We start from the raw sequence: 24,280 nt of genomic DNA on the forward strand, positions 1-24,280 counted from the left end.
AAATATTTAAATACCCCTTCTTAATCTTCTTTTCTCCAGGCAAGCCACACCAGGAGCTTTTGGCCCACCCTCATAAGACTTGCCTTCAGATCTTTTTTATCCTCTCCATAGCTCACTTCTGAATTCTTTCTTCTTTCCCCTGCAGCATCTATCTTCATCATGTCCAAAAAACCAACTTCAGGCTCTCATTATATTTAGGACAGGATACATTCTGGAAAGCCTTTTTTCCCTTTTTAAAAGGATTTTATTTTCCACGTTGCACTAATTCTAGTACCGTGCGCCAGTGTGAGTTGCTGTACCTGCATGTGCACTGGAGGGGGCAAGGGATGGGAAGGAACACTGTGTGTGTGTGTGTGTGTGTGTGTGAGAGAGAGAGAGAGAGAGAGAGAGAGAGAGGAGCCCCAGCTGCAGGGGATAGTCCATTATTGCTGTTAAAAAATCATGAGAGATTTGTGCTTCTTCATTGAGAGGGGGGAACACACAACCTTCAGAAAGGGGGGGGGGAGCTAAGGGAATGACTCATCTCTCACATGTGCAGAACTGTACATATGCAAGGGGGTCCTTGCCCTCCTAGCCTCTGCCACCCCCCTAGTGACACATACAGCTGGGGGTATAAGCAGAGAGCCGTGTGTGCCCATGTAATGAAGTGCCCTAAATGAATGAGCCCTATATAAAAAGGCGACTTGTGGGTGTGGGGGGTGGCATTTCACAAAATGGAAGATCAGGGCGTTGCTGTTGACATCTTATTTCTGAAAGGATACACAAGCACTTGCCAGTTTAAGCGGCATAGCAAGGGAAGTGCTTGCCTCTACAGGAGTAAAAGCGACATTTAAAATAAAAAAAATTAAGAGCCCAGGCACAGGGGAGGGCTAGGGCAATGTTATTCGCAATCAATGACAACACAGGCACCACCTATAGCATTCACAGAGTCATATGTCACAAAATATTTATGCTGTGTTGAACACTATTGCGATCTTCGAAGCAAATTTGAAGCATGTTTCCACCGGCTTCAGAGAATTCTGGGGACTGTAGTTTGTTAAGGGTTATTGGGGATTGTAGCTACGGTGTCCAGACTTATTTAGAGAGGAAAGTGTACAGTGGTACCTTGGGTTACATACGCTTCAGGTTACATACGCTTCAGGTTACAGACTCCACTAACCCAGAAATATTACCTCGGGTTAAGAACTTTGCTTCAGGATGAGAACAGAAATTGTGCACTGGCGGCGCAGCAGCAGCGGGAGGCTCCATTAGCTAAAGTGGTGCTTCAGGTTAAGAACAGTTTCAGGTTAAGAAGGGACCTCCGGAACGAATTAAGTACTTAACCCGAGGTACCACTGTACTTCGAATGTGCTTTAAAGGTGCAGTGTCAGACTGTAATAAACACATCAACTGGGGCAAGAGTCATATTGATGTACATGGCACTTTGCAGCTCAAGTGCTTGTGTGTGTGTGTGTGCGCGCACACACACACACCACACAGCTTGCCCCAAAGCACTTACAACTAATGGTCCACTTCCAGTCACATATTAGTATTGCCCCACCATCGCCAAATTGGGAAGCTCAGTTGGTAGAACATGAGACTCTTAAGGTCTGGGCCACGGGTTTGAGCCCCATGTTGGGCAGAAAGTTCCTGCACTGCAGGAGGTTGAACTAGATGACCCTCGTGGTTCCTTTTCCAACTCTACAATTCTATGATTCCATTACTGTCTGCGTCAAAAGATGCAGCCACCTTCCACACAGGAATCTCCCTCTTTCTCTCTCTCTCTCGTATCAGTAAGTGGGAGAGAAAAGGTTAGCAAGAAGAGCAAGGCAAACCTAAGAAAAGGACTGGGAGAAGCTGTGCTTACTCACACTTAGGCTGGATGTGTTATCTACTGAAGTTCTCACCCTGGGCCAGCAGAGGGATACTGTAGATAGTTATGCAAATAAGGGATCGAAAGTGATGTTCAGTGATTGGATAGTTTTAGAAAATTGTTACAGTTACATTGTACTGGAGCTCTATATAAGTAGGCTGACTGAACACTTCAGTTCAGTTCTGTCCTGGCCTGTGAATAAACAAGAGCTGTTTGAAGAATCGATGTGTCGTCTGGTATGTTCATCCACAACTTAACAGGATGCATATGCACCGTACATTTAAAGCACATTTAAAACATATCCCCCCCCCCAAGAATCCTGGGAATTATAGCTTGTTAAGTGTGCTGGGAATTGTAGCTCCGTGAGGGATAAACAATATTCCCCAGGATTCTTGGGTGTGTGTGCTTCAAAAATATGATGTATGTGCAGCTCTTATCTATGTTAAAGGGGGGATGGAGGCTGGGTAGGGAGGGGCGGGGGGCAGTTAGGAAAATGTGAGCTTTGAGATGGAATTTAGAGGAAGGAATAAAACGTATTACCTTATGCTGGTTGTGATGAATTACTCTGCATCCACTTTCGATGATTTAATAGTTTCTTCTTCACATATAGTGGAAAACTGAGGGGTGTTCTTTAGAAGAAAACTCACATTTAATTAAAATGTTGCTTTTAAGCTAGATTCACTTTTCTGATACCGTCTAGGGCAGCTGGGACACCTGTTATTAAAGCACAAACCTCGCTCTGCCATTCTGTAATTGATTCTGCCAGAAGCTTCCAGCAAAACCCGAAGTTTTCTTGGCTACTTCCCTCAATTCTACTTCTCCCTCACACATTTGGCTGCTAGGCCTTGAATCGTCGTCTAACAGCAGTTCTTCAAGACCTTATTCTCACGGTTCATGTTCGCTGTGGCATCAAATTCTGGCTTGCCTCCTCCACGGATGTTTTGAAACACCTCACAACCTGCCTCAAACACAAAGCTTTTTCAACAATTTCCAGCTATGACTGATTGTTTAATAATCAGATGGTGTACATGAGTTTACACACTACCTGGCTCACATTTTCTTTTCCAACGTCTTTTATCACCCTGCTAGGTAAACCCAGTATTGTTTGCCACACATTGTCTTCTACCCTAATGGCAGAGACTCCCCTCACCTCACGACCTTCCCCAAGCACAATATACTAGACTGCTGTTCCTTGCGGTTGCTGATCCCAATCCTCCTCTGCCGCATGTGTGTTTGGTGCTTCTGTCACAGAGGCTTAGCTCACCAAAAACAGCAGATCGTGGAAGTGAACTCAAACGTCATCTAGCCCAACCCATCTATTCATGGCTACAGCATTCTTTTTTGCAAACCCACCACTTCACAAGCAAGTGGCTGCATTGCTTCAGGCTTCAGGTGGGAGATCACTCTTTCTCAACAGGTAAATCAGGTGGTCAGGTAAAGGTAAAGGGGCTCCTGACCATTAGGTCCACTCGTGACCAACTCTGGGGTTGCAGCGCTCATCTCGCTTTACAGGCCGAGGGAGCTGGGGTACAGCTTCCAGGTCATGTGGCCAGCATGACGAAGCCGCTTCTGGCAAACCAGAGCAGCACACGGAAATGCCGTTTACCTTCCCGCCAGAGTGGTACCTATTTATCTACTTGTACTTTGACGTGCTTTCAAACTGCTAGGTGGGCAGGAGCTGGGACCGAACAACGGAAGCTCACGTATTGTCAAAAAAGTGGGCGTGCACTACCAAAAGAAAAGAAGTGAGAAAATTAAGAAAAACACATGGTTTTTTAAAAATATACAGGAGCAAATTCAGAAATTGCTGCGATTACAATAGAAATATAATACATCTCACCAAAGTGGGGAAGACATCAGGGGACTTGTGTGCCTGCTAAATCTGATGTCCACGTACTCATGACTGTTGAGGGGCAACTTCAAGGCTTCTTGCTCTCCCTTTTTATGTTTCTTATCTTTAAGCCAGACTTGGACTGGGCAGTTGTCAAATAGAGGACACCTTCAAACAGAGAACTGACTTCTGAGAGCCTTTCAAAACAGAGGAGTGTCCTTTGTAAAACAGGACAAATTGGCACCCTATAGGTAGGCAAGCAGATAGACAGATATATGTTCCCTCTCTCTTTCTCTTCCAAATGAGTGTCAGGTGGTGGAGTGAGCAGAAAGCAGTAACTCTCAGAAGGAAGGAGCACAAACCTCATGGTTAATGCATTGTAGAGACATTTATATGCCATTTCTTGCTAAATATTTAAACACTTCACATACATTATCACGTTGTAACCACTGCAATTCCTGAAGTTTATTTTCAATTGACGCCACCCTATGACCCGGTTCACATGCAGCACTAAGCCAAACCATGGCTGTGTGTGAATGAGCAGTCGTACAAGCTTCTGGAGGGAACATGGTGGCTGCTTTGTTCCTGCTCTGATCATGTCACAATATTGTGAGCTAAGCCACAGCTTGGCTTAGCATGATGTCTGAAACTGGTGAAACTGATGTTTTATCTCCCCCAGTCAGGGAAACCAAAAGGTAGTGAGCCACTGAACAAACCTTGGCTACAGGTTGTGGTTTGCCTGGAGTGAGATAAACCACAGACTTTGGTTTAGATGTAACACCAAGCCAAACCATGGCTTAGCTCACAGCAGCGCAACACCAGCAGGACTGGAGGAGAAGCAAAGTTATGGTTTGCCTTAGTGTTACGTGTGAAGTGAGCCTATAACTTACTTCAGCTTTTCTTTTTTGCGCTCTAGATAGGCCTACTGTATATTTCATAGGGCCGGCCCACCCATGAGGCAAGGTGAGACAACTGCCTCAGGCAGCAAGATCCACCAAGACAGTAAATCCCAGTGTTGATCTTTCTTCCCCCCACTTTTTCCCTGATGATCTTCCCTCACCACTTCTTCCCTGGTGGGAAGAGAGGTGCCATTCTAGGGTCTGTCTCAGGTGCAACCATGTCTTGAGCAAGCCCTGGCATTTCATACCTCTTTTTCTTTTAAAATTCCAAACTATTGATTTAAATGTCAAGCTGGCACGTGCCTCTTCTTCTTCTACTTCCCTTTGGAAGCTTTTAAGGCTGCCATCACCAATTAACTCTAAGCCATGCTTTTGGTACTACAGTTTAACCTCCCTCTCTTTCGCTGGCTCCTTGTGTCTCATTGGCCCTAAATAATTTGAATGCATATAGTATCTGCTGTCGTTTGTCAGTTTTTATGGCTCAGAAGTTCTCCTTTATGCATGTTATTCATCTTTTCTCCACTAATAAGGTGGCCGAATGTCCTACTTTCCTGAGGACTTTTTTCTATTTCCAGTTTAAAGATTAATCGTCATTACACGGGGAGCAGGGCCTTGAAGTCGCGCCTGGGCAGCAGACTAAGGCGACTCATAGCAGGTCACCTATGCAGATTTTCCCACTATGGGGAGCTGTAGTGCATCTCTATTTAAATTATAGAAAATTGTTTCTAAATTTACTTCTAGCCATATAAATTAGCAAGCGGGCTCATAGCAGGTCACCTAGTCAAAGTTTTTCCCACCATGGGGAGCTGTAGTGCATCTCTATTTAAATTATAGAAAATTGTTTCTAAATTTACTTCTAGCCGTATAAATTAGCACATGCAAATTTTATGCAAATCGGTGCCCTCTTTTTTAGTGATGCATAACTGACCACCCTGCTTGCTAAGCGCATTTTGCGCTACTGACCTAAGGAAATTGGTTTTCCCCTTACTTCAAGACCCTAAGTTCTACACCATTAAATTGGATATAAACTGTACACACATTTTCCCGTCACCCTTTTCTGGTCTTTGCTAAACATGCTCACTTTCTTCATTTTTTCCGCATTTTTCTTGCACAACACCTCCCTGATCCTCTTTGTTGCTCTCCTGTGAACTTTGAGTGGTTTGTTGATGTATTTTAAAAGGTAGAACACCGAACTGGATGTTTCTCCCTATTCAGATCTATATGTAGTGTTAAAATTCCTACTTATACCATTTAAAAATGTGTTAGTCTTTAAGGTGTCACAGGACTCTTTGTTGTTTCCATAAAATGTGTGCATCTTTTCATATTTTTCTCCCTTTGCAAAATTTATTCTACATCTCCTAATCATCGTGGGGAAGGGCAAAGAGGTCCGGGGAGCTAATTGAAATCAAATTCCAATGACCCTTAGAAATTTCATTCAGCCATCTTTATGGGCATCTGATATTTCCTTCATCGTTTCTTTTTTATATATATATAATATTTATTGGAATTTTACAAAAACATCAGTTTACAAAATACAAGAAAGAACATATGAAAAGAACAAAAGGGAAAAAAAGAAAAGAAAAAGAAAACCTAAGAAAAATACATAAAAAAGAAGAAATACAAATAAAAATACAAAATACAAAAAACGAATAGGTAAAAGAGAATTAAGAACAAATCCATTTTTTATAACTTTATGCTCATTAGCTTGTTTCCTTCATCGTTTCGCGCACACCTGCAGGCTTGTCTTCATAGCCATAAGGAACCTGAGGTCCGTGCAGAATATCACAGTCTCATGCAGAACTGTGAAATGCACACAGCCAATCTCTGGTAAAGTGGTATTGTCCCCTTTCTAAAAATCAAACAGGTGACCACAGTATTGATGAAAATATTGAAGATGGCCTAGGGCAATCGCTGCCACAAGCTTCACTCATTGCTTCATCTTCCCACGTTATCGGTGAGTCAACTGTTCTTTACAGGTTATGAGCTATCAGCCAACTGCCTAGATTTATCGAGCTTTATAATATCATGTGAAACTACCCGAAAGGCTTTTTAAAGGTGCTCATTAAATCCACAGTGAGCTACATGCTTAACACAGACAGTCACCCCAAAGCCTGCCTCAGATACCAACATGTCATAGCTTCCTGTGCCACAGATGCTACTGCACTAAGAGGTACCAATGTGATGATATAACCACCTCTGACTAGGATTCTTCAGAAGCCGAGAGAAACACTTCACCGAAGCACGAGACCTAGATTTATGGCTCTTACAGCACAGCAAGAACGAGGCAGAACTGGAGAGTCTTGAAGTGCTTCTAAACTAGCAGTTTTTGGTCTCAACTAGCACCCATGTTCTGCCCACACTATTGGGTGTGATCTAGCCCATGCGCAAGTGGCAATACATCTAAGCCATTTTAGCAGCAGCATGTTTATTTTTAAATCAATTTTAAATTTTGCACTCAAGCAGTCTTTCATTTACATGCTACTGCATAAATATTTTTAAAACGTTTACTTAAAATATAGACTAAAAAGTATTTTGAGTGCAACTTAAATGATTTATTTATTTTTTAAACCAACTCTCTAAAATGGTGCTGAATGGAAAGCCAACATGCTTATTTTTTTTATAAAAAATGTCTACATTTGTGTGCTAAAATGATTTTTCTTTTAAGCACCACTGATTTTTTTAAAATGTAAGCAGAAAAAATGCTTATGTGCAAATTGAAAGAGTATAAAAAAGTAAAACCACTGCTAAATGGAGCTAACCATGTGCTATACTTTCTTTCTTTCTTTGACCTTTAAAAAGAGATGGGAGACTTAGGGTGGTGTTCGAAAACAGCAATTCCATTATGATGTCATATAAAGGTAAAGGGACCCCTGACCATTAGGTCCAGTCGTGACCGACTCTGGGGTTGCGGCGCTCATCTCGCTTTATTGGCCGAGGGAGCCGGCGTACAGCTTCCGGGTCATGTGGACAGCATGACTAAGCCGCTTCTGGTGAACCAGACCAGTGCACGGAAATGCCGTTTACCTTCCCGCCGGAGTGGTACCTATTTATCTACTTGCACTTCATGCTTTTGAACTGCTAGGTTGGCAGGAGCAGGGACCGAGCAACGGGAGCTCACCCCGTCATGGGGATTCGAACCACCGACCTTCTGATCAGCAAGTCCTAGGCTCTGTGGTTTAACCCACAGCGCCACCCGCGTCCCTATGATGTCATATAGATGCCTCATAAAAAGTGAGTGAACCAAGTGTGGCAATTCCACAGTAAATAACTAGTATTGAACCAATCAATGACCCTGACGTGTCCAGAGCCCAATGTCTCATTACAACAACACCCTTGTTTGAAGCCTTTAAAATGAGGTGTGGATGTGAATTTGAGGCTTACTCCTGTCCTTTCCCTTTCCTTATTAAAGATAAAACAAAACAGTAGTGACACAATGTCAAGGACACTATGTGGAAAGCCTAAATGACTGTTTCAAAGCAAACTGAGTAAGATCTGCCTAGGGGTAGTGGATGTAGCATTGGAGATCAGATAAGAAACTCGCATTTCCCTTTCTAAATCCTCCCATTGAGACTTTTGAAGTACGGTTGTGAACCAGGTGTGTTTGTTTCAACCCACAATCACTTCTAAACTTACCCTCCCTTTCCATATCTTGCTCCAGCTTCAACCCTCACCAAGCTATTAGTTGACTGAAAATTCAACAATGGCTGGGTTTCGATACTTTGTAATAAAGAATAAAATTGCAATCTTTTATTAACACTTGTGTTTGGCGAAAACAAACAAGTTTTCATGGAAGTAAAACTTTTTTGATAGACCTTTTGCAAGGAAAAAAATTGCACTAATCAATGCTTTCTTACTATGGGGATGCGATTTTAATACTTGGTTACAACTTGTATTCTGCTGATCTGGAATGCTTCAGAAATAAAGAAATCTATTTCAACAAAAAACAACGCAGAGTAGTCCATCCCAGTGCTACATGTGTCTGTCTGTTGGAGTGATTGGACAGTGACTATTATCTTAGAATGAGCCTAACCCATCTCCTCTCTCCCATTTCTTCCAACTCTCCTGTCTGACAACAGAGCCACCAGCAGTGCTACAGCAGGAACTCACTTAATGGAGGCAGCATTAGGTACCCATGACAGCCAACATTCCTCCAGGAATCTGTCCAGTCCTTTGGGTTGTTGTTGTTTTTAAGCTACCTAACAAGCTAGATGTGGCTTCTCCACATCTTGTGACAATTAATTTCATGAGTTCGTCATGAACTCTTCAAAAAATAACTGTAGGAAATTTAACAGAAGGCTGTGAGAATTGTGTGAGTGTGCACGCACGCACACACACAACTGAGAATCATGTCTTTCAGTCAGATGTTTAATTAATTAACACACCCTTGTTTAATTTTCCTCGCTTCGGTGGAGCAGTGAAATAAGATGTGCTTGGTGCCTTTTTCGTTCCTGGATTAACCTTAGCTGGGACCTGTTCTTGAGAAGAGATGCAGACTGCACCTTTTTTACCTTGGTAGCAGAGTAAATGTTTGTCATATATATGAGGCCAACAGTTGAAAGTTACCTTAGCATAGTGGCTAAAGAGATTGAGATAGCAGTCAGACAGATCCTGGTTTGGATCTCTCCTCTGCCATGACCTCACTCAATGCCACTCCCTCAGCCTTCCTACATCTGCAATCTCAAGATAATAATATTGACCTATCATACAGGGAGGGACACGGGTGGCACTGTGGGTTAAACCACAGAGCCTAGGACTTGCCAATCAGAAGGTCGGTGGTTTGAATCCCCGCGACGGGGTGAGCTCCTATTGTGCAGTCCCTGCTCCTGCCAACCTAGCAGTTCGAAAGCACGTCCAAGTGCAAGTAGATAAATAGGTACCGCTCTGGCAGGAAGGTAAACGGCATTTCCATGCGCTGCTCTGGTTCGCCAGAAGCGGCTTAGTCCTGCTGGCCACATGACCCGGAAGCTGTACGCCGGCTCCCTCAGCCAATAAAGGGAGATGAGTGCCGCAACCCCAGAATCGTCCGCGACTGGACCTAATGGTCAGGGGTCCCTTTACCTTTACCATACAGGCGTGTTGTAAAGATAAGGTAATCTGTGCAAAGCAATAAAAAAAATTCCATATAAATGCGAAGCATTATTGTTATTGGAAGTATTTCAGGGCTCCCAGAATTTCCAGTTAGTGATCCAAGACATGCCTGCCTGGTTCAACAGCATTACAAGGTAGCTGGACTGCCTATTAGAGTCGCTTCAAGGCAGCTCTTTGCATCCTCCCCATTTTCCAGAAATATTTCAAGAGGTAACTTGAAGCTTACAAGGGCTTTCATGAGATCATTTAGAAGCAAAAGGTATGCATGCATAAATCAACAGTTTACCTACTTATGCCAGAACACCCACCTTTGCTCAGTGCTTCAGATTAAAATAAGGAGCAATTGAGCAGTAACCCAATTCCTGTCATTTACTCATAGCTTCTAGCTGTTGGGAGATTTTAGAAACACCCCCAGCATTAGTTTGTATTCCCTGACTGTCTTGTCTAATAGCTACTGACATTTTTTTCCCTTCGGGAATTTTTAAATCCTTTTTTTAAAAGAGTTTTATTTTCTGTTCTCGAAACGTTCTGTGGCAAATTTGATTCATGGATCAAACTGAGTATTTTGTTTAGACTCTTCTGCCTGTGTCTCTTCAGGTTCTCGGCTGTTTTTGCATTATTGAGCCCAGGTAAAATTAACAGCCGCTCCCCATCAACTTACTTCACAGCATTGATGATTTTCTCATGTGCTTCTGTTGCACCGTCTTCCTGTCATCTGGCTCAAGGAGCCTCAAGTCTATTATGGAAGCTGATCATTTTAGCTGCCTTCCTCTGCCCCTGTCCTCCCTTGCTCTGCAACATCAGGTTGAGCTGCGGGTGGAGGAAGATCAGCCCCGAACAGAGAAGTGCAAATACACCTTCGATCCACACGGTGACATTAAAATATGTGCTCTCTTTTTATTGGAATAGTTCTAATACGGACCCTCCCTCCCCCCCCACCCTGTTTCCCCTCAGCGTGTATTACTTTGCAATTTCCAACACTGAATTTCATCTGCCATTTTATTGCTAAAGTCACCCAGTTGTGTAATGACCTTCCCGAAGACAGCAATCTGCTCTGGACTTTAAAGCTTTGCCAGCTGTAAAATGTTTCCATCTCAGTATCCCTCCCTTCCTTTCTTGAGGTCACTGTTGAATATGTTTAACATCGCTTCTTTGATGCACAGATGCTTGCTCCCACTTTCCTATTTAGCCTTTCAGTGAGATGCTGACCCTGTCATCGTTCTAGTCCTCAACACAGCACATCTCTCAGCACAGCACAGAAAACGCATTCCGGTGCTTGAGGCAGAAAATCCAAATGGTGCCCCCATGGTGATTTAAAACAACAACAACAACAACAACCTAAGTACCTTAAAAAAAATTAGGGCTTATGCCAGAACAATATGCTGAAAAAATATGTTTTGAGTTTCCATATTTTTTTAATAAAAAACCCCAACAACAACTCATTACTGATTCACAAAAAGATTGTCCCTCTTATTCCAGGATGACTTTGTTTTCTTAAGAGCTTTTGATGAAGGGCTTTGTCAAACGCTTCTGAAAATCCAATTGCACTAAATCAACTGGGTCGCCCTGTTCTACATGCTGCCTGACATCTTCGGAGAATTCGGGTAGATCAGTGAGATGTCACTTTCCCTTATTAATCTCACAGTTGACTGTTCCCTGACATAACAATATTTATCTGAGTCTCGTATGCTTTTGCCTAGGCTCCCATAATTTCTGTGCATTTTCTTTTTACAGTAAACAGGGTTTTTTTTCTCCAGCTCGGTCCTGTACATATCTATTCAGAAGTAAAACCCTGAGGCCTTCCCATGAGGAAAGGTGTGGCTAGTACCTCAAGGTGGCAGATTTCTGCCACCATGATAGTAATGCAGACTGAAAGATAGATCTGAACCACAGGGCACAATCAGCCAGGAAATTCTCCTGTGCAAGACCCTCTGAATAGGAGCTGCACAAGAGAGCTCCATGTGCTCTGGCACACTTGGATTAATTTCAATGGAATGTCTGGACTGATTTTGCCATTAATGTAGCCATTTGGATTTTCTGCATCAGCTGCCAAGATGTCTTAAGGAAGACCCTAGTTACTCTAAGATCAGCCAGAAATATATACAGACAAATTTTCACTGGTCTCTCCTGGCTTTCAGATGCATGCAAGGATGTTCAATAGTCATACAAATATAGCAGTGTGGGCAGAAGGAAAACTGGCCCCAGAGCCTAGAGACGGTGGGTGGGATTCTGCACCATTGTTCTGAATCCCACACTGGCCTAGACTTGAAGATGAATAGACTGCTACTCTTAATCAGTAGGAGTGGGAGTATCAAAAACCAACTGCTGGTGTGTGTGGCTGAAGATTTGCAGTGATGGATCCTGCTATGTTCTGGAGAAAGGAAAAGGGAATTCAGGGGGGGAAAGACGCCTAACAGGGAGCATGATAGAGGTGAACATGATTATGAATGGTGTGGGAGTACATAGGGAACATTATTTCTTTCTCTCAGTGGCAGTGGATTTAGGACAGACCAAAAAAAAAGTAGCTCTTCACATAACACACAATAAATTAGCTTACAGAATTCATTACCAGAACATGCAGAGACAGCTTCTAGCTTAGAGGCTAAAGAAATACTCAAATTCATGGAAGACAGGACTAGCCAAGGCAAGCTAAAGAGACCCTCCATGGCTGGGTACAGTCTACCTCCAGTTGCTAGATGTTGCACAGCTGTATTACATTGTGCCTCACGGTGAGCCTCTCCAGCTACTTTTGGGGACCATGCTGGGCTCGAGGGACCCTTGGCCTGAACCGAACAGGCATTTCTTATGTTCGTCTACAGATCTGATGCTCTATAGAGATGGAAAAACTGGGACTAAGAATACGAATGCTGGTGCTGTCCCAAAGTGTGAGTCCCTGCTGTGCTCCAAAGCTGGGCTGTGACTTCATGTTGATGGTGGCTAATGCACTGTTTACAGAAATCCTCCAGCCTTTGCTCGCTGAGGTTGTGAAGCAAAGTCTGGAGCTATCTCACCCTATGATGGTGTTGCTTCTGTTGAAGGCGAGATGCTTGGGGAAGTGTTAGCCTCAAATCTTGCTGGGGAAAGCAGTTCAATGTTCAACAGCTGACAAAGCGAACCTCACTACCACCTACCTGTGGATCAGATGGCCTGGAATCCTAACGTGCCTACGGATGTCAGCAAGCTTTGTTCTTCCACCTCTTGCAACAGCAAAAAGCACAGTCCAGCGCGCGCGCACTTGGGAGAATAAGTGCCATTGAACTGAGCGGGTTGCGTAAACATGCCTAGGGTGGCACTGCAAATCCTGGGAGCCAAATGCATTTTCCTGTGTTTGGGAAGGGGCTGTCCAAGCACAGCAATGAGGCCCCTCCCAGAGGGGCTGAATTCCCCCCATGGGCATCCACAAGCAGTCTGGAAGATTCCCTCGCATAGTGTTGCCGTGTGTGACGCATTCATTGCTGCCCTGGCTCTGGACTTCTTGCGGGACACCCACCCTGGCCGGTGCACAAGAGGGGCTCAAGTTATCACACTCCTCCCTCCCTGACATTCCTCCTTGCCTTGCTTGGTCACAGTTGTTCTTTGGGCACAACAGGTCTGGGTGCATCATGCATGTCAAGAGCTGCGGGGAACTGGAGCCAGAGTTGCTCATGGAGCTGGGGCAAGGCTGCTGGATAGGACCAGATGAGGCTGCCAGGTACAAACCCAGAAGGAGCTTGTTTTCCTTCATCAAAGGAAGCATCCTTGATCTGTCTCTCTGTCTCTCTCTCATACACACACACACACACAGACAGACACACACAGAGCACACTGCACTGAACAGAACATCCCTCCTTGGTCCACCAAGCTCCACAGACCAGGCGCCCCAGGGCTCTCCAGATCTCTCTCTCTACACGCAGGAAAGCCACCAAGTCCACGAAGCAACCCCACAAAAACACATTTGCTTTTTCACATTGTGGAACCCACGGAGGGGGGGGGATCTCTCCCTCAGACCCCACAGAAACCCCTTTATCTCACATCTTCAAAACCACCACCCTTTCTTACTTCCAACAGGAAAACAGAGAATTCTCCCCCCCCCCACGGAAAACAAAACCGGGACTCGAGTGGACCCCGTCCCCTCACCGAGCACCCCCTCGCTTCTGCGCCTCCCCTCGACGCACTGGAGCCCCGCGGAAGGCGGGCAGCTCCGGACCCGACAGGAGCGTCCCGCAGCCGCCCCGTTTGGGAAACGTTGACCTAAGAGGGGCGGCAGCCCGAGCACGCCCCGCCGCCGCCCCATCCGCAGCCCTCTCTCCGTGGGGAAGCGAAGGCGCTACGGCGGAGGAGAGCCGGAGCCGAGAACCCTCGCTCCGTCCCCGCCGGGCAGCGCGCCCGGGAGCCGGCCCGCCCGCCCGCCACTCACCTTCCCAGCGGCGGCGAGGGGGGACGCCGCCGGGCTTGGGGGAGCCCGCGTGCCGCCGCCGCCGCTTCCCATCTCCGGGCTCGGCGAGGCTACAGCGCGGACTGCGCGCCAGCCTCTTCTGGCGAGGCTGTCTTGTCCGCCCGTCCGTCTGTCTCGCTCGCTCGCCGGCCGCGGTTAACCCTCGGGCTGCCGGCGGGCTGGACCCCCGCCTGCTCGGCGCGCCACCAGAGGCCGCCCCCTCGAGCGGGAGAGCGGGCGCCTCTTCGCGCAGCCGGCGAGGGAATGAACGGGCAGGAGGGCGCGAGGGAGGGAAGAAAGGAAGGGGTCCTCTCGGGGAGGGGCTACCGGAGCCGGGGGGAGAGGAGGCAGCCCCCGAGCGCGCTCCAAACCCCTCTGGAAGGAGGCGGAGGGGCAGCAGATCAGGCCACCCGCGCCCCGTCTGCAGCTGGGGCAGCAGCCTCTCCCGCAGCCCTGTGGGCGCCCCAGAGCGCAAGGATTTTCTTTATCAGAGTGCCTCTGGGCATGTGCAGAGTGTTCCCAAGCAAGATGAGAGGTCCGCCTCCCGCTTTTGGGAGGAGCGCGAAGGGTTCCGTCCAGGGCAAAGGGGGCGGCGAGGGGATGTGTGTGGCTCCCCCCACCTGGTAGCCTCGGGACCTCTTGCCGTGGCGCAAGGAGCCAGGTCTCTCGTGTGCGCTCTGCCCCTCATATTTCCCCCTTCACACGACCTGCTGCCCCGGCAGACATTGCTTCTGCTCCCCCCTACAACCCCCCCAGCATCCCCCCTCTCCCCCCCCAGCCCAGCCCGCGTTGCTAGGGAGCGAGGCGTCTCCAAGGGCCCTGCCGGGCGCAGCACCTGTGGCTGAAGCGGCCTCCGCGCGCACTTGGCGCTCCAGCCGAGCCCGGGTACCCGGCGCGCCGCCGCCCCTGAAGACACAGAGGAGAGCCGAGGGGCGGGTGGGGCAGCGAGGACAGGCGAGGCAGGAGGAGAGCCCGCTCGGCCTGCCCTCCACTATCCCTTGGCGCTCTCCTCCTTCCCGGCGGCGGCTGCTGCTGCCGGGCTGGGCTCTGCATGCCTGCTCCCGTTGCTCCATCCGCAGCTCGGTCCCGCTGCTGTGCTGCTTCTTCCACACCACGAAGCCGCCTCGCTCCTCCCCGCCGCCGCCGCCGCCGCCGCCACTCCCGCTTCTAACGACCCTCTTTCTTGCGCCGCCGTCCTCGTCTCCTCCCTGGCATCGGGGGTGCTTTTCCCCAAGGGACCCCCCTCTCCATACCCAGCCCTCCTTCATCTTCGCCTTCTTCACCCCCCCCTTAAAAAGGCGAGCCTCCTGCGGTTCCTTGCTTCTCTTTTGAAGCCTTCCCGGGAGGGGGGGAGGTTTGCGAGAGGGACGGAGCGTGGCTAGAAGTCTGAATACACCGAGCGCGCACCCGCATGTCTGGCCAGGGAGGAGGATTTTGGGTCCCGTCTCCGCCATAAGATTACCGTGCATATGTATTCGCCATGAGATGGAATTCAAGACTCCCTCGGTCACACACCTCTTGGGCTTGGGGGAGTCTCTGGACCACTTTAAGATCTGCCCCCCACCCGACAAGGAAGCTGTCAGATGAAACCCTGAAACTCTAAGGCTGTTCACACGTCGCGCTGCACACGCGTTCAAAGGGTCTGCGCACGTGTGCAGGCGGTTGCATGAAAGAGGTGCGTTCCAAAGCCAGCACCTGGACTAAGCTCAGAATGGTAGGGAGTAGATGGGGAGTGCTGCTGCACACGTGTTGACTGTGGATCGTGTGAGGGATGTTCTTGTGAATGTTCCAAGCACGCATCGGCAGTATGGCTCGCATCGCAAGCCCTGCAAAAGTTCCTCTCGTTCGTCGCTGCTCAACAGGGAGCTGCTGCAGCCATCCACTATTCCCTGGATGCCTGTAGCTATATTTATGCATTAGTTGCATGCAGAGCCTTGCTGTACTGAAGAAGGAACAAGGGCCGTGCATTTACCCACCTCACCAGTTGCCCCTCCTTCTGCAACGGCCCGATGCGTCTGCCTGCAGTTAACCTCGGTGTCCTGACCGCACCACCAGGTGCTCCCACCTTGGGATTTCACTGCAGACAACCAGGCTCTCGGATGCAGTTGCTGCAGAAAAGAGTAGCAATGTCAGGGCAGAGCTAAAAGCACAGCCCTGCTCCTCCATCTACAGGATGAGCAATGCATCCATGGAACTGCATCCATGGGCATCCACGGAATTGCGAATGACTGCAGCTCCCTCTGTTGTCTTTGTCCATGGAGTTTTCTTGGCAGGGATACTGGAGTGGCTTGCTGGTTCCTGCTCCGGGTAGATCATGTTTGGTCAAAACTCTACACTATGACCTGTCCATCTTGGGTGGCCCTGCACGGCATGGCTCATAGCTTCTCTGAGTTACTGAAGCCCCTTCGCCACCGCAAGGCATGGTTGGACAGTGTTCTCGAAGCTACCAGCATGAGTTTGACCAAACTGTGGGAGGCAGTGGAAAACAAGAGTGCCTGGCCTTCTCTGGTCCAGGGGGTCACGAAGAGTCGGACACGACTAAACGACTAAACAACAACAGCTCCCTCTACAGGCGGGGTGGAGAAGTCTTTTTCAGCTGCAGTCTCTCATGGACAGCCTTCTGCACAGGGGGCACAAGCCAGCGGTCAAAGCAATGGGGTGCGCACAATGAACAGCCTAAAGGAAGCGCAGAAAATGCCCCGTCCATAGGCAATGTGAGCTTAGCTGCCCCAGGAGGCACACTTAAAGGTGGCAGAGTGGGAGGCAGAGCTGATTTGGCTACTTGGAAGTTTTGCTGCCCCGTGGAAATCAGTACAGAAGCTCAGCAGGAGCACAGCACCTATATGCCTGGCTAACAGTTTTAACTGGCTTTTCTGACCACATCCAATTAGTAGGTCTGGCAGTTTCGGATCGGAAGAGGCTTGCAGCATTTTGGAAATGGCAGGTGTCCAACTCGGAAGCTTGTAGCTGGGGGTGTCCAGGTAAGAGAGAGAGAGAGAGAGATAGAGAATATCTCAGTGGGAGAGCATCTGCCTTGTGGGTAGAAGGCCTTGGGTTCAATCCCTCGCATCCCCAGGTAGGGCCGGGAGAGGCTCCCTGCGTGAAGCCCTGGAGAGCCACTGCCAATCAGTGCAGAGACAATATTGAGCTAGTTGGACCAATAATCGTCTGACTCAATGCAAGGCATATTGCTATATTCCTGTGATGTAGGGAGTTATTTATGCCTCATCAGATGATTAAACCCAAAGGAGTTTATCCCTAGTGAGTAGCAATTGCTGGCAAGAAAGTCCCCAGATTTTATTTTATTTTAAAGCCTTAAATTGTCAGACTAGAAATACAAAACACCGGGGTGGAGAATCGGTGGCAGATATTTACAACCTGAATATGGCATTTAAATGCTCTGAATCTTGTGCATATTCACTCAGAAGCCTGGGTTCCATAAGATGTACACTGTAGTAGTAGTAGAAGAAGAAGAGTTTGGATTTGATATCCCGCTTTATCACTACCCTAAGGAGTCTCAAAACGGCTCACAACCTCCTTTCCCTTCCTCCCCACAATAAACACTCTGTGAGGTGAGTGGGGCTGAGAGACTTTAGAGAAGTGTGACTGGCCCAAGGTCACCCAGCAGCTGCAGGTGGAGGAGCGGGGAAGTGAACCCGGTTCACCAGATTACGAGTCCACCGCTCTTAACCACTACACCACATTGGCTACACCACTACACCACTCTTAACCACTATACCACATAGTAAAGGTTGCAACCTAAAGCTGAGATCCCACACATGCATGCAGCCTGATCTTATCCATGTTTACTCAGGAGTAAGCACCACTGGTTTCAGTCACCTTCCATATGGCAGGGTAAGGCAGCTGCCTCTGGTGGAAGATGCTGGAGTGAGGCTCGGGGGGGGGGCGTGAACTTTGGTAATCTTTCCTAATATGGCACCCGGTGCAAGGCCAAAATTTGGTGCCCCAGAATGGATCTCCTCATTGATGGGTCTTCTCAATTTTGTGCGCCCTCAGCATGGCACCCTATGGGGGTGAACCGCCTGCAGTGCCCTAAATCTGGCACCGTGAGACTGCAGTGTCACACTCCCCTACCATTCTTGAGCCTTGTGGCTTTCCCCCTCTGCTAGAGGACAGAGCCGTGTGTGCAACATGTGGCCTGCCTTGCACCCTTTAAACTAGATTACTGCTGTGTGGTGGTGAATGCAAACCATTCCACCGGCCAGGCCAGGTGGCTTCTGCATTAGAAACAGAGGTGGAAGGGAGGGGGCCCCATTGTGTCCTTTGCTTCAGGTGGCAAAATGTCTTGGGCCAGCCTTGGTCACTGTGGAACTTACTCCCAGGCAGGTGTGCAGCATTGCTGGAGTGTTAACCTCTTCAGCTTCAGCCGGCGTTTATTTCTGAATTAGCTGGAAACACCTGGCATTGCTTGGGAATTCTAAGAAAAGCTCCCCCCCTTCCCCAGATATTAATGGGGAGTGTAATTTGTTGGTTTCTAGGGTAATTTGCAGCTCCCCTGACTGATCCTGATCTGGGCCCAAATCAATTCAGGGGCAGAAATAATGTTTAATCTGGGGGCGGCTTCCTACTCCATTCCCTGCAGGTTCACACTGGTGAAGCACATCCCTGCACCTTGCAGGATTGCACCCTCAGTGGATGGCTCCTACAGCCTGCCACTGCACATGTGACTAAGCCACTTCTGGCGAACCAGAGCAGTGCACAGAAACGCCGTTTACCTTCCCGCCGGAGTGGTACTTATTTATCTACTTGCACTTGGATGTGCTTTTGAACTGCAAGGTTGGCAGGAGCTGGGACCGAGCAACGGGAGCTCACCCCATTGCGGGTATTCAAACCGCCAACCTTCTGATCGGCAAGCCCTAGGCTCTGTGGTTTAACCCACAGTGCCACCCGCTCCCCATGCAAGCCAAAGGCGATTGAAAAATGGCATCAAACTGTTTCCAGTGTTAAACTGAAACCTGCTCCTTGACCTTGGGATCCAACATGCCAAACTGGGAAACAGCAGTTCTGGAGGTGTCTGAATCGGCACATGTTGGAGCGTTTCTGTCTGCCATCTCAATTCAAAATGGCACCGACGGTATCCAAACATAGACAAGAGCCAACTCGTCCACCTCAGGAGCCGCCTCATCCAACTGGGCAACGATATCTCCAGAGGTTTCTGAACGCATAGAGGACAGGCAGGCAGACCAGCCACTTTGCAGAACTTATAGCTAGAACAGAAGATGGAAGCAGAAATATGGTAGATGGGGAGCTAATTACCTTTTACTCATCATCACCAGGCCACAGCTGTTATGTTACAGAATTTGTTACACTTCAGAAAACTGCGTAAGTGAAATAACTGCCAGTTTAGGCCACTTGGGATCCTTCTCTCCCCCCCCTTTTTTTGCTCCCTTTTGCATCACATGTAAAAAACCTAATAAGTAATTGGGGCAGAATAAGGGCTTGGCAAGTCATCAGTTGAGTAAAGTGCTTCTGTCTCATGGCGTTGTGTACATTGAAGCAGCTTCTGGAAGAATTAGAGGGTTATGTAATGTGTGCCCCGTGTGGCTGAGATATCTAATGGCCATAACAAGGAGGAGCTCCGCAGGTGACTGACCCTCTTGCTCTGAGTACTGGCTCCCCTGTCCCTCCCCCCCCCACTTTAAACCATTTGTTAATACTTTTGCTTACATGGTATGCAGCAAAGCCATTGGGACCACATACCATTTTTATTTCCTCAGGTGCCTAAATCTGCACATATGCATGTAAATTAGCATAGGGAAAGTTTATACTAATTTGTGTTGTGGGCCTATTCCCTGAGTTTTTCCCCCCTGGCAACAGCCCTGGGCCTCTTAAAAGATAATGAAATATACTCAGAGTCGCAAAGTGATTTCATGCTCTTTATTCAGCTCATAGTGGTGAGGAGGAATGAATGAATGTCCCCTCAAAGTATCTGCTTTATATACATTATTTACACAATGGGCTGCACATGATTGGCTAATTCCGGAATTCTACTGTAAGCCAATCAGGTTGTGGATTCACTTCTATCTGGAGCATGATTGGGTGCTTCCTGCCAACCAATCATACTGCTGCATTGTTCTAGGACCAATCAGACTGCTGCATTCTGAATCCTATTGTTCTAGGACCAATCAGACTGCTGCCTTTTGGATCCTATTGTTCTAGGACCAATCAGACTGCTGCAGTTTGGATCCTATTCAACTCAGTACATAACAGATAACAACAAATGAAATATGCAATAAAAACAGCTAAATTGTTTTAGATTTCATTGCAGCAACAACAGACGAAAACCATTTTGGCTACAGCTCAACGTGTTTTTATGTCAGCTGGTTTCAGTGGCCTTCCGCCATTTTTCCTAACAAGGGCTGGAGTCCATGCTGCTGCAGAAAATGCGATGCTTTAGCCAGATGAGTTTACATTATTATTATTATTATTATTATTAGATTTATATCCCCCATTTCCTCCAAGGAGCTCAGAGGCACACAGAGCTCTCCTCACTACATCCCTGTGAGTAGCTTAGGCTGAGGAACAGTGACTGGCCCAAGCTTCATGGCTGAGTGAGGATTTGAACCCGGATCTCCCCAGTTCTAGTCCAAAACTTTAACCACTGTACCACACTGTCTCTCTATCACACAGGCACTGTCTTTACCCAGATAGTGCCTGCGACGTGAATGCTGAGATACCACTTTCCCCAACCCTCAACTCTGGCACTATTTTCTACAAGTTTCATTTGCACACTTTCAAAAAATATATTCATAGTACATTCTGACAACTGCAGAGCCAAATTCCTCAAAGCCAGGGCAGTAGGTAGGGCAAAGGCGGTACAGTCAGCTTTCTGAGAAGTCTGGCTTTAAGATAATAGAAGCCATTTCATGTCTCTTGAGTATATAGCTGTTGTCAGCCTGTAACTGGCAGCACTCTTGTTTTATGTGAGGCATGTTTGCATGTATGTTTGAGCCCTTTGGCTTCACAAACACAAAGAGTTTTGATGTTGTGCATTATCTCGGCTTCTCTGCCTTTTTCCAGCTCTTTCATCTGAAGCTCTCTTAGGACACATAGAAACCGTATTGACAAATCACGCCCTGCTAATCCATACTGTGCTTGGCTCTTTCCGTAGGCAGTTTCAAAGGAAATGCAGCCCTCTCTTCTGTGTTCTGCTGATTCGCCAAGGGCCATCACCACTTCGAAAATGCACAACTTTATAGATATTCTTCTATGCATGTCAGGGCAAAAGCCTGTCCGTCTTCTTCCAGGAGTTCAACTTCTTTCTTGTAGGTGTCTTCGGTTATTCAGGCATCTCCAGTTCTTTCCAAATTCAGAGTGTGTGTGCTTATTATCCTTTGGAAGAGCACAGAGCGAATTCGAAAATCCAACCAAAGGAAAGGTCAATAAAAGAGCAAATATCCAGACGATGCAAAGGCAGAGAAGCCTTCTGAGAGGCAAAGGAGAAGGATCCTGGAAATTGGGATGAATGGTGAGAGAGTAAGCAAAACACTTCTGAAAATTATGGAGAAGGGCAGTGGAGATGTTAACATGAGGGAACCAAGTTGTTCTTTAGATGTGCAAGTAGGTATTTTTTATTATTATTTTTTTAAAAGTGAGTTCTAAAAAGGTAAATATGACAAAGTGGTCTTAGATTCTAGACAAATGAAAACACATTTATCATGTCAGAATGGTGCTTGGCTGTGGGTCTTTGTGGAGCACACACTTGTGGCAGCCCTGAACTTGCTGCTCGGTTATGTGTGAAATTATGTCGGAAGGTGAGAGATTAGATAAACACACGATGTGGTGTCATGGATCAGGGATGATCTAAACGAATCAACATGCTTCTCACACTTACACCTACTCCAGGGGAGACTTTGGGCCCATTCCAGCCTGTTGTTTTATTGCTAATGTATGCAGCAACATGTTGCCGATGCATTAAAAAGACATTTGACGTGGGTGTATCTTGAGCCATCCGCACACTATCCTGCTGTGTCAGTTGTTCCGTGCTTGCTCAGTGCTCCACCGTGGTGTAGTGGTTAAGAGCAGTGGACTCGTAATCTGGTGAACCGGGTTCGATTCCCTGCTCCTCCACATGCAGCTGCTGGGTGACCTTGGGCCAGTCACACTTCTCTGAAGTTTCTTAGCCTCACTCACCTCACAGAGGGTTTGTTGTGGGGGAGGAAGGGAAAGGAGATTGTTAGCCGCTTTGAGACTCCTTAAGGGGAGTGAAAGGTGGGATATCAAGTCCAAACTCCTCTTCTTCCTGCTGCATCGACACTTTTGCTCTCTCCGTTCCATTGCCCACGTTACTCCCAGTTTTAAGAGGGGCCCAAGTTGTTTGGTTGTCTTATTCCTCCCTACAACGTATATGCGCATATCTTTTGTCCTGGGGCAGGGGGAATTGCTTCTCTGCATCTAGAAATGGAGGCAGTGAGAGATTTTACTTTCTTGGGCTCCATGATCACTGCAGATGGTGACAGCAGCCACGAAATTAAAAGACGCCTGCTTCTTGGGAGAAAAGCAATGACAAACCTAGACAGCATCTTAAAAAGCAGAGACATCACCTTGCCAACAAAGGTCCGTATAGTTAAAGCTATGGTTTTCCCAGTAGTGATGTATGGAAGTGAGAGCTGGACCATAAAGAAGTCTGATCGCCAAAGAATTGATGCTTTTGAATTATGGTGCTGGAGGAGATTCTTGAGAGTCCCATGGACTGCAAGAAGATCAAACCTATCCATTCTGAAGGAAATCAGCCCTGGAAGGACAGATCATGAAGCTGAGGCTCCAATACTTCGGCCACCTCATGAGAAGAGAAGACTCCCTGGAAAAGACCCTGATGTTGGGAAAGATGGAGGGCACAAGAAGAAGGAGACGATAGAGGATGAGATGGTTGGATAGTGTTCTCGAAGCTACCAGCATGAGTTTGACAAAATGACTAAACAGCATGAATTTGACCAAATGACTAAACAACAACAACATTTACAGTATGTTTCAAGTTGAACTGAAAAAATTGCAGTCGGAATCTGTTTCCTAGCATTGATGTCATCACCAAAGTATCCCTCTCTACCTCCACATTCTATTCCCCACCCCCAAACTGGTGGGCATCGCAGTGGGCGTAGCAAGAGTCAGAAAGCTAGAAAGAAATTGCAGCAAATGACATGTTCACTGAGCCGTCGTCCTGCTTTGTTTGCCCAAACCTTGTGCTGTGGTTATTTAAGGAGCCCTTGTTCTGGTTTGCTTTCTGGGAGGTTAGATGATGTTGTGTCAAGAAAATATCACCCTACACTTTCCAGTGCATTTCACCGTCACTTTCCTTGTTGCAAAAAGTCTGGTTTTTGGAGGAAGCAGGCTTGTTGCTCGTGAGCTTCAAATCCATTTTAATTGCACAGCCCGAATTTGCTGGCATGTGACTGAATCCTGACCAAAAATAGAGACAGTCTGGAAGTGCGCACTGACTCAGTGTTTTGAGTTGCCATGCTAGATGCATATGTGGGTGAAGAGAAAACACAGTTGCAAACAATGAACACAAAGGCAAAGTCTGTCTTCACCCTGGGGTCCAAATTAGATGTTTGTTTAAACACAGATTTTTGCTACAATCATTTTTCAAGTGGGAAGGTGGCAGTGACATTTAAGGAGAGAAGAGAGCAGGAGTGTCAAGTGCAGGGATTCCTTCCCCTTGCTTCTCCTCTCAACAAGGGTTTCTCTCCTAGCCAAATCACATTTTGATTATTGGAATCTGACTGCATACCCTCCAACATTTCTTCAATGAAAATAGGGATGTCCTATTCCATTATTCCCCTTCATGGATCACTGCCTTGCTGTAGCAAAGGGGCTTGAAGAACTCAGAGAAGCTATGAGCCATGCCGTGCAGGGCACCCAAGATGGACAGGTCATAGTGGAGAGTTTTGACCAAACGTGATCCACCTGGAGCAGGAACCGGCAAGCCACTCCAGTATCCCTGCCAAGAAAACTCCATGGACAAAGACAACACACATATAAAAGTTATGATGCTGGAAGATGAGCCCCTCAGGTCAGAAGGCGTCCAACATGCTACTGAGGAAGAGCGGAGGACAAGTACAACCCTGCACTGTCCCCAAATCTGGGTTTGGGGGAACCTGTACAAAGGATTTAGGGGGATCACAGGGGGAAGAGAGGGAGGAAAGTCCCATTGTGGTCCACTCATGCAATTATTTAAT

At 47.3% G+C, this 24,280-nt stretch overlaps 1 protein-coding gene across 3 annotated transcripts in view; it reads right to left on the bottom strand.

The window, feature by feature from the left end:
* The window catches only part of PIANP (PILR alpha associated neural protein), a 36,151-nt gene extending 21,806 nt beyond the window's left edge, over positions 1-14,345 (bottom strand). For 2 of the 3 annotated variants that reach the window (XM_083593932.1, XM_083593934.1), the window contains exon 1: positions 14,067-14,345. The gene's annotated coding sequence lies outside the window, so the exon portion shown is untranslated. Of the gene's footprint in view, positions 1-12,801; positions 13,160-14,066 lie in introns of those variants that run through there. The other variant, XM_083593933.1, reaches the window with a different exon arrangement.
* Between the last annotated feature and the right edge of the window lie 9,935 nt (positions 14,346-24,280).

This window comes from Podarcis filfolensis (genome assembly GCF_964270895.1).
Source record: "Podarcis filfolensis genome assembly, chromosome: 17".
Lineage (NCBI taxonomy): Eukaryota > Metazoa > Chordata > Lepidosauria > Squamata > Lacertidae > Podarcis > Podarcis filfolensis.